Source organism: Camelus bactrianus, chromosome X, assembly GCF_048773025.1.
Source record: "Camelus bactrianus isolate YW-2024 breed Bactrian camel chromosome X, ASM4877302v1, whole genome shotgun sequence".
NCBI classification, from domain to species: domain Eukaryota; kingdom Metazoa; phylum Chordata; class Mammalia; order Artiodactyla; family Camelidae; genus Camelus; species Camelus bactrianus.
In genome coordinates, this window is record NC_133575.1 from 61,155,040 (window position 1) to 61,172,894 (window position 17,855).

General features: G+C 34.4%; 1 protein-coding gene across 3 annotated transcripts in view; it reads right to left on the bottom strand.

Annotated features, from left to right (window-relative positions):
* ABCB7 (ATP binding cassette subfamily B member 7) overlaps positions 1–17,855 on the bottom strand; it is a 104,035-nt gene that overhangs the window by 66,420 nt on the left and 19,760 nt on the right. The gene's annotated exons all lie outside the window — the stretch shown is intronic.

Consider the following 17,855-nt stretch of genomic DNA (forward strand, 5'->3'; position numbering starts at 1 on the left):
AGATGGCAAAAATAAATGAAAAGATACATCATGCTCATGACTTGGAAGAATTAATATTGTTAAAATGTCCTTATTACCCAAACTGATCTATATATTCAATGCAATCCCTATCAAAATACCAGTGGCATTTTTTTAACAGAACTAGAACAAATAACTCTAAAATTTGTACAGAAACACAAAAGACCAAAGAGCCAGAACAATTTTGAGGAAAAAGAACAAAGCTGAGGCACTTCCCAGACTTGAAACTATATTATAAAGCCATACTAATTAAAAGTGTACAGTAGTGGCATAAAAACAGACACATAGATCAATGGAACAGAATGAAGAGCCCAGAAATACATCCATACATATATGGTCACTTAATCTATGACAAAGAAATATAAAGAAGAAAAGACAGTTTCTCCAATAAATGGTGATAGGAGAACTGAACAGATACATCCAAAAGAATGAAACTGGACCTCCTTCTAACAACATCCAAAAAAATTAATGTGAAATAGATTAAAGACTTGAATATAAGACTTGAAACCATAAAACTCCTAGAAGAAAAAATTGGCAGTAAGCTCTTTGATATCAGTCTTAGCAATGTTTTTTTTGGTCCTGTGTCCTCAAGCAAAGGCAACAAAAAACCAAAAATAAACAAACGAAACTACATCAAACTAAAAAGGTTTTGAACAGTGAAGGGAACAAACCAAAAACCCAACAACAAAAAGGCAACATACTGAATGGGAGACAATATTTCCAAATCATTTATCCAATAAGTGGTTACTATCCAAAATACATTTAAAAACTTTTACAACTTAATATCAAAAAAGCAAACAACCTGATTAAAAAAATCAGTGGAAAACCTGAATAGACATTTTCCCAAAGAAGACATATACATGGCCAACAGGCACAAAAAGAATTCTCAGTATCACTAATTATTAGGGAAATGCAAATCAAAACCAAAATTGAGATACCATCTCATATCTCATATACCAAAATGGCTATTATCAAAAAGACAAAAAATAAGAAGCAATGGCAACGATGTGAAGAAAAGGGAACCCTCATGCACTGTTGGTAGGAATGTAAAACAGTAGCACAGCCACTATTGAAAGTAGTATAGGGGTTCTGCAAAAAATTAAAAACAGAACTATCATATGATCCAGTAATTCCACTCCTGGGTATTTATTCAAAAAAACACTAATTAGAAAAGATATGTGTACCTTTATGTTAATTGCACCATTATACAGAATGGCCAAGATATGGAAACAACCTAAGTGCCTACTGACAGAAGAATGAATACAGAAAATGTTGCACATATACATATATATGTATACATACATATATATGTGTGTGTGTATATATATAATGGAGTAGTATTCAGCCAAAAAAGAATGAAATATTGCCATTTGTGACAATATGGATGGATTTATACAGTACTATATTAAGTCAAATAAGTCAGACAGAGAAAGACAACCACCATATGATTTCAGTTATATGTAAAATCTAAAAAACAAAACAAGTGAATGAACAAAATAAAAACATACTCATAGATTCATGAAAACAAACTGATGTTTGCCAGGGGGAACCGGGGTTGGGTGGTAGGCAAAATATTTGAATAGGATTAAGAGGTATGAACTTCTAGTTATAAAATAAACAAGTTACAGGGATGTAATGTATAGCATAGGGAATATAGTCAGTAATATTGTAATAACTCTGTATGTTGAAAGATGGTAACTAGATTTATCATGGCGACCATTTCAAAATGTTTATAAATCAAATCACTATGATGTGTACCTGAAGTTACTATAATACTGTCAATTATACTTCAATTAAAATAAACTAGCTTAACTTTTCAGTTGATTTTGAATGTCCTGATGACAGAGAAGTCCAGGAAAAATAAAAAAGAAAAAAACAGCTTTATTTTTTCCTGCATTTGTCTCTCCAGACTTTCCTCTCTCAGTAGTCCTTACATCAGGATCCCCAGAAAAGGTTAAGTGTTACTATACATAATAAAAGTGTGCTGAGTTAACCGAATAAAAAAATCCTAAAATGATACAGTAGAACAAACATTCTACTAGAAATTAGGAGATTTTGGTTTTAACTCTGATTCATTCATTATCTCTTTATGCTACCAGGCATAGGATACTTCAGTTTCTCATTTGTAAGATGAGCAAAATGGAGTAGATTACCCCTACAGTCTATCTGAATGCTAACATCCAATGAATCTATGATTCATATATAATCACTTTATGTACTTAAAAAAGCAACTGTCTTTGCTGGCAACTAAAACATTAGCTAACAACCATTTAAAATGTCATCCAAAAGTAAACAAAGTTTACTTAAATGAAATTTGGATAGGATACAATATCTGGCACTCCCATATGACTATCAGTGAAATCCATTATTCACTGAAATTTGGTTTTATGAAGTGAAAATCTTACATGAAGTCCTTATGCAACTTCAAATATTAATGACTCAAAATTGAAAGTAAACTTATTAAAAGAAACTATATTACATAATTATACATATCTTGGATCATATAATGGAATATATTAAGCCAGTGTGTGCTTAAACTAATCATCTGAAAACCAAACTAGTCTAAAAATAAATATTATCACTTGCTATTCAGTTATTCTATCATACATGCCAACCTAAATTATTAAAGTATGAAAGTTAGAAACAGCTCAGGACCACTGGGGAGCCCTGAAACACTTTCAGGGGTCTACGAAGTCCTTCCTTTTCCAACTATTACTGATCAGCCAAAATGGCGGAGTAGAAAGATCCTGAGCTCATCCCCTCTCAGGAACACACCAAAACCACAACTATATGCAGAACAACCATTAATGAAAAAGACCAGAACCTACCCAAACAGATCTTCGACAATTAGAGACATAAAGAAGGAACCCCATGATAAAAAAAAAAAAAAACCTTAAAAACAATTTAAAAAGTAAAAATGTTAAAAAATAAAAGGAACTACAGAGAGATGAGTAGGAGAGGATTTTTGATATAACCAAGTCCCAAAACCTCCAGTGAGCAAGCCACAAACTGGAGAATAACTGTATTGCAGAGGTTCTTCCACAGGAGTGAGAGTTCTGAGCACCACATTGGGTTCCCCATCCCAGGGATCCTGCACCAGGAAGATGATCCCTCAGAGCATTTGGCTATGAAAGCAAGCAGGGCTTAAATTTGGGAGTCCCACAGGATTGGAGGAAGTAGAAGCGCACTCTATTTTGGGCACACTCTTAAAGGGCGGACACAAAACTTCATGTGCACCAGGACGCGGGGTAAAAGCAGTAATTTGATAGAAGCCTTGGCTAGACCTACCTGCTGGTCTTAAGAGAGTCTCACAAGGAGGCTCGGGGGTGGTTATGACTAACCCTCGGGACACAGACACTGGCAGGAACCATATATGGGAACTATCTACCCTGTGGACACTCATGCTAGTGGCCATCATCTTGGGATCTTCCATATAGTTCATTAGTGCCAAAACATGGCCCCACCCAATAGCCTGTAGGCACCAGTGCTGGGATGCCTCAGGCTAAACAACTAACTGGGCAAGGACATAGCCCCAGCCAACAGAAGACAGGCTACTTAAAGACTTCCTGAGCCCAGAGCCGCCTAAAGATATGTCCCTAGACACAGCCTTGCCCACCAAGAAGTCTGTTCAAGCCTCTAGACCAGCCTCACCTGCCAGGGGCAGACACCAGACACACAAAAAAAACCCCACAATCCCACAAGCTGAAGACCAAGCCCACCCATACAAGCCAGACTCTATTCTGGGACCAGGTGGGACCTGGTTCTGTCCACTAGCAGGCCAACACAAGCTTCTGGACACCCTGGACCCCATATCCAACTGTGTCATGACTGCCCCCCGCCAAGCCCTCTCCCCAATGATCTGATACCAGCTCTTGGATCCCTAGACCCTGTAGCCAGACTCCAGGATCCAGCTCTGCCTGCCAGTAGCACAGCACTAACCCCAGGACATGGTTTATCTACCAGTGGGTGAGCGAAAGCCCTGGAGACTTCTGGACCCTGACTCTGCCCAACAGTGAGCCAGTACTAGCTCCAGAGTCCCAAAGGATTCTGCAGCCAGCCACCTCTTGACCAGGCCCCACTAATAGGCAGCATCTGCACAAGGCAGGGCCTGGCAACTAAACAAGCTAGGGGCCAACCAAGACTATCAGACTACCCACAGCATCACCTGGCCACAAGACAAGGACCCATGCAGCCCTCTTAGGAGGAACCCCTAGAGCATACAACTTAGGTGATGAGAGGGAGCAGAGCTGCTGGAATGCATAGGATGTCTCCTACAGAAGGCCACTTTTCCAAGGTCAAAGAATGTAACTAACTTACCACATACCTAAAAATACAACCAGCAACTTACACAAAATGAGGTGGCAGAGGAACATGTTCCACATGAAGGAACAAGATTGAAACCCCAGAAGAAAAACTAAGTGAAGTGGAGATAGGCAATTCACCTGAGAAAGAGTTCAGAGAAATGACTATAAAGTTGATCAATGAACTCAGGAGAAGAATGGATGCACAGAGTGAGAAGCTAGAAGTTTTTATCACAGGTAAAGACAAATTTACAGTTAAAGTAGGATATCATCCACACACAAAGCTAATAGGGAGGTTAAAAGACAAAAGTAGTAAAAATCACCTATATCCACAATAAGCACTTTGGGATACACAAAACAATTAGATGTATAAAATATGATATCAAAAACAGTAATCATGAGGGGAGGAGAGTACAAAAGTAGGGTTTTTAAAATAAAGAGATTTGAAATAAAGAGATCAGCAACTTAAACTAATCACATATATACACAGACTGCTATACAAAAACCTCATGGTAACCACAAGCCAAAAATCTATAATACACACACACACACACACAAGGAATCCAAACATAATACTAAAGAGTCATCAAATCACAAGAGATAAAAACAGAAAAATAAAGGAGGGAAACAAAAACCTACAAAAAAATCTGAAACAAATAACAAAATGGCTATAAAAACATATATATACATATATCCACAATCACCTTAAATGTAAATGGACTAAATGCTCCAACCAACAGACACAGAGTAGCTGAATGGATACAAAAACAAGAACTGTCTATACGCTGCCTAAGAGACTCACTTCAGATCTAGAAATTAACAGAGTGAAAGTGGGAGGACAGAAAGAGGCATTCTATGCAAATGGAAACCAAAAGAAAACTGGAGAAGCAGCACTTAGATCAGACAAAACAGACTTTAAAATAAAGACTGTTAAGAGACAAAGAAAGAAGGACACTACATAGTGATCAAACGATCAATTCAAGAAGATATAACAATTGCAAATATATATGCACCCAACATAAGAGCACCAAAATATAAAAGGCAATACTAATAATATTAATGACATAAAAGGAGAAATGCACAGTAACACAATAATAGAAGGGGACTATAAAACCCACTTATATCAATGGACAGATAATCCAGACAAAAATCAGTAAGGAAACACTGGCCTTAAATGACAAATTAGACCAAATGGACTTAATAGATACATATAGAACATTCCAACAAAAAGTAGAAAACACATTCTTTTAAAGTGTACATGGGACAGTCTCCAGACAGCTCACATGCTAGGCCACAAAACAAGCCACAGTAAATTTAGGAGGACTGAAATTATATCAAGCATCTTTTCCAACCACAATGTTATGAAACTAAAAATTAACTATAAGAAAAAAAGCTACAAAACACACAAACACGTGGAGGCTAAACAATATGCTAGTAAACAACCAATGAATCACTGAAGAAATCAAAGAAGAAATTAAAAAATACCTACAGACAAATGAAAATGAAAACACAATGATACAAAACCTACATAATTCAGCAAAAACAGTTCTAAGAGGTAAGTTTATAGTGATACAAGCTTACCTCAGGAAACAAGAAAAATCTCAAATAAACAACCTAACCTTACACCCAAGGGAACTACAGTAAGAAGAACAAAGCTCAAAGTTAGTAAAAGGAAAGAAATCATAAAGATCAGAGTAAAAATAAATGAAATTGAGACTATAACAACAGCAACAACAAAAAAAGGGCAATGAAACTAAGAGCTGATTCTTTGCAAAGATAAACAAAATTGATAAACCATTAGCCAGACTCATCAAGAAAAAGAAGAGAGCCCAAATCAATAAAAGCAGAAATGTAAAAGGAAAGTTACATTCAACACCACAGAAATACAAAGGATCATAAAAGACTACCACGAACTAAATGCCAATAAAACGAACAATCTAGAAGAAATGGAAAAATTCTTAGAAAAGTATAATCTCTCAAGACTGAACAGGAAGAAACAGAAAATATCACCAGACCAATTACTAGTAATTAAATCGAATCAGTGATTAAACAACTCCCACCAAAGTCCAGGACCAAATGGCTTCACAGGTGAATTTTACTAAACATTTAGAGAAGACATAACACCTATCCTTCTGAAACTATTCCAAAAAAATTGCAGGGGACAGAACACTTCCAAACTCATTCCATGAGGCCACTATCACCCTGATACCAAAAACATAAAGATATTACAAAAAAGAAAATTACAGGCCAGTATCAATGATGAACATAGATGTAGAAATCTTCAAAAAAATTACTAGCAAACTGAATCCAACAATACATTAAAAGAATCATAAACTATGATCAAGTGGGAGTTATCCCAGGGATGCAAGGATTTTTCAAAATCTGCAAATCAATCAATGTGATACACCACATTAACAAACTAAATAATAAAAACCATACAATCATCTCAATAGATGCAGAAAGGCTTTTGCGAAAATTCAACATACATTTATGATTAAAAAACTCTCCAAAAAGAGCACACAGCAGGAACATACTCAACATGATAAAGGCCATATGTGACAAACCCGTAGCTAACATTATACTCAATGGTAAAAAGCTGAAAGTACTTCCTCTAAGGTCAGGAACAAGACAAGTGATACTCATTCTTGCCACTTTCATTCAAAATGGCTTTGGAAGCCCTACTCACAGCAATCACAAAAGAAAAGGAAATAAATATATTTGGAAAGGAAGGCAACAAATCATAATAAAATTTACATGGAACCACAAAAGACCTAGAATTGCCAAAGCATTACTGAAGAAAAAGAAAGAGGCTGGAGGAATAACTCTCCCAGACTTCAGATAATACTACAGAGCTACAGTCATCAAGACAGCATGGAATTAGTACAAAAACAGACATATGGACAAATGGAACAGAACAGACAGCCCAGACATGAACCCACAAACTTTTGGTCAACTCATCTTCGACAAAGGAGGCAAGAATATACAATGGAATAAAGACAGTCTCTTCAGCAAATGGTGTTGGGAAAACTGGACAGCAGCATGTAAAGCAATGAAGCTAGAACACTCCCTCCCTTACACCATACACAAAAATAAACTCAAAATGGATCAAAGACTTAAACATAAGAGAAGATACAATAAACCTAGAAGAAAATATAGGAAAAACATTATCTCACATACATCTCAAAAATGTTCTCCTAGGACAATCTACCCAAGCAATAGAAATAAAAGCAAAAATAAACAAATGGGACCTAATGAAACTTACAAGCTTCTGCACAGCAAAGGAAACCAGAAGTAAAACAAAACTACAACCTATGGAATGGGAAAAAATTTTTGCAAATGATGAAATCAAAAAGGCTTGATCTCCAGAAATATAAGCAGCTCATATGACTTAATAAGAAAAAAACAAATGGGCAGAAGACCTAAACAAGTCATTCTCCAAGGAAGACATACAAATGATCAATAGGCACATGAAAAAATGCTCAATATCACTCATTATCAGAGAAATGCAAATCAAAACTATGATGAGGTATCACCTCACAGCAGTCAGAATGGCCATCATTCAAAAATCCACAAATGATAAATGCTGGGGAGGCTGTGGAGAAAAGGGAACCCTCTTACACTGCTCGTGGGAATGCAGTTTGGTGCAGCCACTGTGGAAAAGAGTATGGAGATTCCTCAAAAGACTAGGAATAGACTTACCATATGACCCAGTAATCCCGCTCCTGGGCTTATATCCAGAAGGAGCCCCACTTCAAAAAGACACCTGCACCCTAATGTTCAAAGTAGCACTATTTACAATAGCCAAGACATGGAAACAGCCTAAATGTCCATCAACAGATGACTGGATAAAGAAGTGGTGGTGTATTTATACAATGGAATACTATTTATCCCTAAGAACTGACAACATAACACCATTTGCAGCAACATAGATGTTCCTGGAGAATGTCATTCTAAGTGAAGTAAGCCAGAAAGAGAAAGAAAATTACCATATGAGATCGCTCATATGCAGAATCTAAAAAATAAAAAATGAACAGAAATACAAAACAGGAACAGACTCAGAGAGATAGAATATAAACTTGTGGTTGCCAAGGGGGCTGGGGGTGGGAAGGGGCAGACTGGGATTTCAAAATTTGTATATACTGACAGGCATATACAGAATAGATAAACAAGATTATACTGTATAGCACAGGGAAATAAATACAAGACTTGTGGTAGCTCACAGAAAAAAAAACTGACAATTAATATATGTATGCTCATGTGTAACTGAAAAATTGTGCTGTATACTGAAAACTGACACAACATTGTAAAATGACTGTAACTGAATAAAAAATGTAAAAAAAAATAAAAAAGGAAGGCAGAAAACTGTCACTGTTTGCAGATGGCATGATACTCTACATAGAAAATCCTAAAGATGCTACCAAAAAACTAATGGAAATCATCAATGAATTTGGTAAATTTTCAGGATGCGAAACTAATATACAGAAATCTGTTGCATTTCGAAACAGCAACAAACTATCAGAAAGAGAAACGAAGGGGAAAAATCACATTTACCAACATAGCAAAAAGAATAAAACACCTAGGTATAAACCTAAGGAGGCAAAAGATCTGTACTCGAAAAACTGTAAGACACTGATGAAAGAAATTGAAGACAACACAAACATATGGAAAGATACACCACATTCTTGGAGCAATATTGTTAAAATGACCATAGTACCCAAAGCAATCTACAGATTCAATGCAATCTCCATCAATCTATCAATGGCAAGGGGGAGGGTATAGCTTAAGTGGTAGAGCACATACTTAGCATGCACGAGGTCCTGGGTTCAATACCCAGTACCTCTTCTAAAAATAAACAAATAAACCTAATTATCTCCCCCCTCAACAACAACAAAAAATAAATAAATAAACTTAAAAAAATACCAATGGTATTTTCACAGAACTAGAACAAATAATTTTAAAATCTTTATGTAAATACAAAAGACACTAAATAGACAAAACAATCTTGAGAAAGGAAGAGTAGGAAGAGAGAGTAGGAAGAATCACACTCCCTAACTTCAGACTACACTACAAAGCTACAGTAACAAAACAGTATGGTACTGGTCCAAAAATAGATACAGAGATCAATGGAACAGGATAGACAGCCCAGAAATAAAAACACATGCACTTAAGGCCAGTTAATCTACAACAAATGAGGCAAGAACATACAATGGAGAAAAGATAGGCTCTTCAATAAGTAGTGCTGGGAAAACTGGACAACTACATGTAAAAGAATGAAAGTAGAACATTCTCTAATACCACATACAAAAATAAACTCAAAATGAATTAAAGACCTAAATGTAAGCAATAAAACTGGAGGAAAATATAGGCAGAATACTCTTTGACATACATTGCAACAATATTTTCTTGGATCTATCTCCTAAAGTAAAGGAAATAAAAGGAAAAATAAACAAATGGTACCTAATTAATCTTAAAAGCTTTTGCACAGCGAAGGAAATGATCAACAAAATGAAAAAAAACAAAAAACAAAATGAAAAGATAACCTAGTGAATGAGAGAAAATATTTGCAAATGATACTACCAATAAGGGGTTAATATACAACACATAAACAGCTCATATAACTCAACATCAAAAAAGCAAAGAATGTGATTAAGAAATGGGTAGAAGAACTGAACAGACATTTTTCCAAAGCAGAAATCCACCTGGCCAACAGGCATATGGAAAGATGCTCAACATCGCTAATCATCAGGGAAATACAAATCAAAACCACAATGATATCACTTGTCAGACTTGTCAGAATGACTATCATCAATAAGAACACAAATAACAAATGTTGGCAAGTATATGAAGAAAAGGGAACCTTTGTACACTGTTGGTGGGAATGTAAATTGGCACAGCCATTGTGGAAAACAGCATGAAGGTTTTCCCCAAATTTAAAAATAGAACTACCATATGACCCAGCAATTCCACTCTTGGGTATACATTTGAAAACAAAAACACTAATTCAAAAAGATATATGCACTCCGGTGTTCATAGCAACATTATTTACAATTGTCAAGATATGGAAGCAACCTAAAGGTTTATCAACAGATGAATGGATAATGAAGATGTAATCGATTGATTGATTGATCAATCTATCTATCTATATACATACAATGGTATATTATTCAGCATAGAAAAGAATGAAATTTTGATATTTGCAGCAACATCAATGGACTTGGAGGGTATTATGCTAATGAAATAAGTCAGACAGAGAAAGACAAATACTGTATGATATCACTTACATGTGCAATCTAAAAAATACCACAAACAGTGAGTATAACAAGGAAGAAACAGACTCACAGACATAGTGAACAAACTAATGGCTATAGGGGAGAAGGAAGCGAGGAAGGGCAATGTATGGGTAGGGGAATAAGATGTATAAACTATGAGGTATAAAATAAACTACAAGGATATATTGTGCAACACAGGGAATATAGCCTATGTTTTATAATGATTATAAATGGAGCATAACCTTTAAAAATTGTGAATCATTATGCTGTATGCCTGTAACATATAATATTGTACAGCAACTAGCCTTCAATAAAAAAATAAATAAAATAAAAAGGAAAAAATAAAATATGAAAGTTAGTGTGGAAGGATTAATAAACACTGATATGGTGATTGCTCAGACACAAGTGCTCATTAATGGGATTAGTGCCCTTATGAAAAAGACCCCCAAGAGATACCTTGACCTATCCACCATGCAAGGATACAGTGAAAAGACATCTGTCTATGAATCAGGAAGTTGGCACTCAACAAACACTGAATCTCCTGGCACCCTGATCTTAAGACTCCCCAGTCTTCAGAAGCATTAAAAATAAATTTGTTGTTTATAAGCCACCAATCTATAGTATTTTATTAGAGCAGCCGGAATTAAGACAATCTCAAATAAACAACCTTACTTTTCATCTCAAGGGTAGATAAACAACAAACTAAACCCAAAAATAGCAGAAGAAGAATATAATAAAGACTAGAGCAGAAATAAATCAAGTAGAGAATATAAAAAACAATAGGAAAAACCCAACAAACTGAGAGTTGATATTTTGAAAATATAAATAAAATCAACAAACTTTGAGCTAGACTAAGAAAAGAAAGGCTCAAAAAAAATCAGAAGGGAACGAATAGACAATACAATAGATGCCTCAGAAGTAAAAAGGGTCAATAAAGAATTCTCAGGAACCATACAGCAGCAAGCTGTATAACCTAGAAGAAATTGACAAATGCCTACAAACACACAAAATATCAAAACTGAGTGAAAAAGAAAGAGTAAGACTGAAAAGACCAACGACAAATAAGATTAAATCAGTAATTGAAAATCTCCTGACAAAGAAAAGCCCAGGAGCAGGGTAAATTCTATCAAACATTCAAAGAATTCATACTAACCTGAAACATTTAAAAGAAAAAATAGATGAAAGAAAATTCCTAAACCCATCTTATGAGGCCAGCATCACCCCAATACCCAAACTAGCCAAGAAAATAAAACTACAGGCCAATATTCCTGATGAACAATAGTACCAAGAAGAATAAAACTTATGCAAAGAATAAGCTTATGCAAAGAAGTAAAAAACTTGTACACTTAAAATTATATTGATGAAAGAAATTAAAGACATGCATAAATGAAAAGACACCCCATGTTCATGGTTCAGAAGGTTTAATGTTGTTATAATGTCCATACTTTCCAAAGCCTTCTATAGATTCAATGCAATCTCTATCAAAATTCCAAAGGCATTTTTTCACAGAAAAAAAATCCTAAAATTCATACGGAACCACAAAAGATATCAAATTGTCAAAGTAATACTGAACAAGAACACCATACTTCCTGATTTCAAAATATATTACAAAGCTACAGTAATCAAACCTAGCACAGTACTAGCATGAAAACAAGACACATAAACCAATGAAACAGAAGAGAGCCCAGAAACAAATCTATGATGTATCTACAGTCAACTGATCTTCAACAATGATGTCAAGATTGTTCAGTGGGAAAAGGACGGTCTCTTAAACAAATTATACTGGAAAAAAATAAAGGTCCACATGTAAGAAATGAAGCTGGACCTTTACCTAACAAAATATATAAAATTTAACTCAAAATGGATCAAAGACCTAAATGTAAAAGCTAAAACTATAAAACTTTCAGAGGATATTATAGTGGAAGTTTCATTACACTGGATTTAGCTATGATTTCTTGAATATGATACCAAAAGCACAGGCAACAAAAGAAAAATAGATAAACTACACTTCATCAACATTAAAAACTAGTACATCAAAGGATACTATCAATCGTATGAAAGGCAACCTAGAGAATGGGAGAAAATATTTGTAAATCATATATCTGATAACAATTAATATCTCAAATATATAAGAAACTCTTACAACTTAGCAACAACAAAATCAAACAACTCAATCAAAAATTGAGTGAAAGATTTCAGCAGACGTTTCTTCAAGGAAGATATGCAAATGGTAATAAGTATATGCACAGATGCTCAACATCATGAATTATTAGAGAAGTGTAAATCAAAATCACAATGAGATACCACTTCACATCCCTTAGGGTAGCTATTATCAAAAAAAAAAAAAAAAAACCTCAAAAAAACAAAAAATAACCAGTATTGGAAAAATAATGAAAAACTGGAATCCTTGTGCTTTGCTGGTGAGAGTGTAAAATGGGGCAGTCACTGTAGGAAAAGATGACAGTTCCTCAAAAAAATAAAAATAGGGTAACCATATAATCCAGCTGTTCCACTTCTGGGTATATAACTAAAACAATTCAAAGCAGGGACTCAGTCATTTGTATACCCATGTTCATAGCAGCATTATTCACAATAGCCAAATTGAGGAAGCCACCTAAGTGTCCACTGACAGATGAATGGATAAACAAAATGTAGTATATGCATAAAATGGAGTACCAGTCAGCCTTAAACAGGAAGGGAATTTCTAATACATGCTACAAAATGTTATAAACCATAAAGACATTATGCTAAGTGAAAAATTCTAATCACAAGGAGACAATATATTATATGATTCTACTTACATGAGGTACCTACAGTAATCAAATTCAGAGACAGAAAGCAGAGACATATATTGTTTTATTGTGCTTCACTTTATTGTGATTCATAGACAATGAGCTTTTTACAAATTAAAGATTTGTGGCAATCCTGCATTGAGCAACTCTATCAGCACCATTTTTCCAACAGCATTTGCTCACTTATTTCTCTGTGTCACTTCTTGGTAATTCTCACAATATTTCAAACCCTCCACCAGCAAAAAGATTATGACTAACTGGAAGTTCAGATGATGGTTAGGATTTTTGTTTTAGTATTTTTTAATTAAGGTATATACTTTTTTAGACAATGCTATTGTACACTTAAATGTCTACAGTATAGTATAAATATAACTTTTATATGCACTGGAAAACCAAAAATTCATTTGACTAATTTTGTAATATTTGTTTTATTGTGTTGGTCTGAAACCAAATTTGCGGTATCTCCAAGGTATGCCTGTAGAATGTTGGCTGCCAGAAAAAAGGGAGAATAGGGAGTTAGCTAGTAGTTAATTGGTAGAGTATCAGCTGGGGAAGATGAAAAAGTTCTGAAGATGGACAGTGGTAATCATTGCACAACAATGTAAACATACTTAATGCAACAGAACTGTATACTTCAATATGGTAAAAGTGGTAAATTTCATGTTACATATATTTAACCACAATAAAAAGAATAAATTTTTTTTAAAATACCAGAATTTATGGGATGCAGTGAAAACAGTGCTCAAAGGGAAATCATAGCTCTAAGTGCCTACAGTAAAAATGAAGAAAGTTCTCAAATAAATAACCTAACTTTACATCTTAAGTAACTATAAAAAGAAGATACTAGCCAAAAGGAAGTAATGATGATTCAAGCAGAGATAAATGAAATAGAGAAAAAAAGAATAGAGGGAATCAACAAAAGCAAAAGTTGGTTCTTTGAAAACATCAACACAATTGACAAATTTTCAGTCAGAATTGACAAAGAAAGAGACAAAAATAACTAAAATCAGACATGAAAAGTAGAAACATTACTACAGACCTTGTATAAGTAACAAGGATAAACAATTATATGCCAACAAATTAGGTAACCTAGATAATAAGGGCAAATTCCTATAACAATAAAAATTACCAAACAGAAGTTATTTCAAGAAGGAATAGAAAATCTGAACCATAACAAATAAAGAAATTGAATCAGTAATAAAAGCTTCCCAACAAAGAAAATCCTAGACCACGTGACTTCCCTGGTGATTTCTACCAAGCATTTTAAAAAGAAATAATTAAAATCCTTCTCAAATTCATCCTGAAACACTGAAAGGGAAGGAACACTTCCTATTTCGTTCTATAAGGCTAGCATTACTCAGATGCCAAAAATAAAGACATTAGAAGAAAACTAAATACCAAAATCCCTTATGAATATAGATGTAAATACTCTCGACAAAATACTAGCAAACTGAATCAAGAAGTATGTTAAAAGGATTATACACCATGACCAGGTGAGATTTACCCCAGGAAAGCCACGGTGGTTCAACAGAAGAAAATCAATCAATATGATACACATTAATAGAATAAAGGGTAAAAAACTCACTCGATCATCTCAACTGATGCAGAAGAAGCATTTGACAAACTCAACACCGTTTTGTGATTAAAAAAATTCAGAAAACTAGGAATAGAAGGAAACTTCTTCAATATGATAAAACATGTAAAAATCACAACTAACATCATACTCAGTGGTGAAAAACTTAAGGTATTCCCCTTAAGAAATGGGCAAAAGCTTTTACTACTACTACTCAATACTGTACTGAGAGTTCTAACCAGAGCAATTAGGAAAGAAAAGGAAGGTGGAAGGGGAGTTAGAGGACACACACTTCCTGATTTCAATGCCTACTGCAAAGCCACAATAATTGCAAGTGTGCTACTGGCATAAGGATAGACATACTGACTAATGGAATAGAATTCAAAATCCAGAAACAAACCTATGCAGCGATGGCAACTGACTTCTGACAAGGGTGTCGAGTCCATACCATGCAGTAAAAAGTCTCTTCAACAAATGATACTGGGACAACTGGTTATCCACATGCACAAAAATAAAGTTGGACTTCTACCTCAAATCATATACAAAAATAAGAGCTAAAACCATAAAACTCTGGAAGAAAACATAAGGGGAAACCTCATTACCTCAGATTTGGAAATAGATACACTAGTGGCCAACAAACACATGAAAATGTTCTCAACATCACTAGTCATTAGGGAAAAACAATCAAAACCACAATATGGTACCACTTCACATTCACTCGGATGACTATACTAAAAATGCCACACACACAAAAAAAAGACCAGAAAATAAGTCACGTTAGAAGAGAAATGAAGAAATTGGAACCTTTGTACATTGCTGTTAGGAATATAAAATGGTTCAGCTGCTGCAGAAAACATTTTTGCAGTTCCTAAAAAAGTTAAACACAATTACCATATGACCCTGTAATTCTACTCCTAGGTACACAATCAAAGGAACTGAAAACAGGAGCATCTAAATATACAGAGCAAACACTAACAGAACTAAAAGGAGAAATAAACAGTAATAACAATAATAGTTGAAGACTTTAATATCTACTCTTACAACAGATAGATCATCTAGACAGAGAATCAATAAGGAAACAGCAGATTTGAACACTACAGGCCCAATGGACCTAACAAACATAAACAGAACACTCCATCCAACAGCAGCAGAATACACATACTTCTCAAGTGCACACGGAACATTTTCTAGGATAGATCATATGTTAGTACACATATGTTAGTACCACAAAGTTAGTATTAGCAAATTTTAGAAGACAAATCATACCAAGTATCTTCTCATATCACAATGATACAAAACTAGAAATCAATAACAAGAGGACAACTGGAAAATTCACAAATATGTGGAAATTAAACAACATATTCCTGAATAACCAATAGATCAAAAGAAAAAATTAAAAGGCAAATTTAAAAATATATTGAGACAAAAGTGAAAACACAACATACTAAAACATACAGACTGCACCAAAAGTAGTCTTAAGAGGGAAGTTTATAGTAATACACATTTAGAGAAAAGAAAGACCTGAAATAAACAACCTAACTGTATACCTCAAGGAATTAGAAAAAGAAAAAAATTAAGTCCCAAGTTAGCAGAAGGAAGGAAATAATTCAGATTAGAGCAGCAATAAATTAAATAGAGAACAGGAAAACAACAGAAAAGATTAAAAAACCTAAGAGTTTATTCTTTGAAAAGATAAATAAAATGGGCAACCTTTAGCTAGAATAGCCAAGAAAAAGTGGCCCCAAATAAATAAATCAGAAATGAAAGCGGAGCTGTTATAACTGATAAAGTACAAAACATCGTAAGAGAGTAGTATGAATGACCATATGCCAACAAATTGGACAGCCTAGAATAATAGATAAATTCCTGGAGACATCAGATCTACTAAGACTGATCAGGAAGAAACAAAAAATACAGCATGGTAACTATAGTTAGTAATACTGTATTTTACAATTGATATTTTAACAGCAAGGATTTGAACTGTGAGGGTTCAATAATAAATACTACAGATTGTATAGTACTATACCATCTGCAGTTGAGTTGAACCCACAGATGTGGAACCACGGATATGGAGGAACTGTCTACACAGAAGGCCAACTATAAATTATATGCAGATTTTAAACTGTGCAGAGTTGAAATCCCCACATTGTTCAAGGGTCAAGTGTATATTTGAAAGTTGCTAAGAGTAAATTTTGAAAGTTCTCATCACAAGAAAAAAAAATTGTTAACTATGTGAGGTGATGATGTTACCTAATTGTGGTGATTATTTCATAATATGTACACATATCAAATAATTAAGTTGTACATCTTAAATTGATCAATGTTATATGTCAATTATATCTAAATAAAACTGAGGAAAATATAAAATAATTAAAAACAGGTACTCAAACAAGTACATTACATGTACACGCTTGTTTATAACAGCATAATTCACAACAGCTAATTGGTAGAAATAGGCCAAAGGTCCTTAACAGATGGATAGGTTAAAAATTGTGGTGTGTACATGCACATACAAAGAAATAATATCCAGCCATTAAAAGGATAAAGTACTGATACATTCTACAATGTAGATGAACCTCTGAAAGATTCTAGACACAAAAGGTCACATACTGTATGATCTCATTCATATCAAACATCTAGAAAAGATAAATCCATAGAGACAGGGTGCAGACTGATGGGAGCTGGGGGGAAGGTAGAAATGGGAGAGAAACTGCTTAACAGTTAAGGAGTTTTACTTTGGAGTAACGAAAATGCTTTGGAATTTGAAGTTATGGTTGCACTACGCTGTAAATATATTAAATGCCCTAAATTTTTACTTTAAAATGGTTATTTTCAGACTGTAATTTCACCTAGCAATTTTTAAAAAGTAATCTATTACAGGGGAGAGGGTATAGCACAGTGG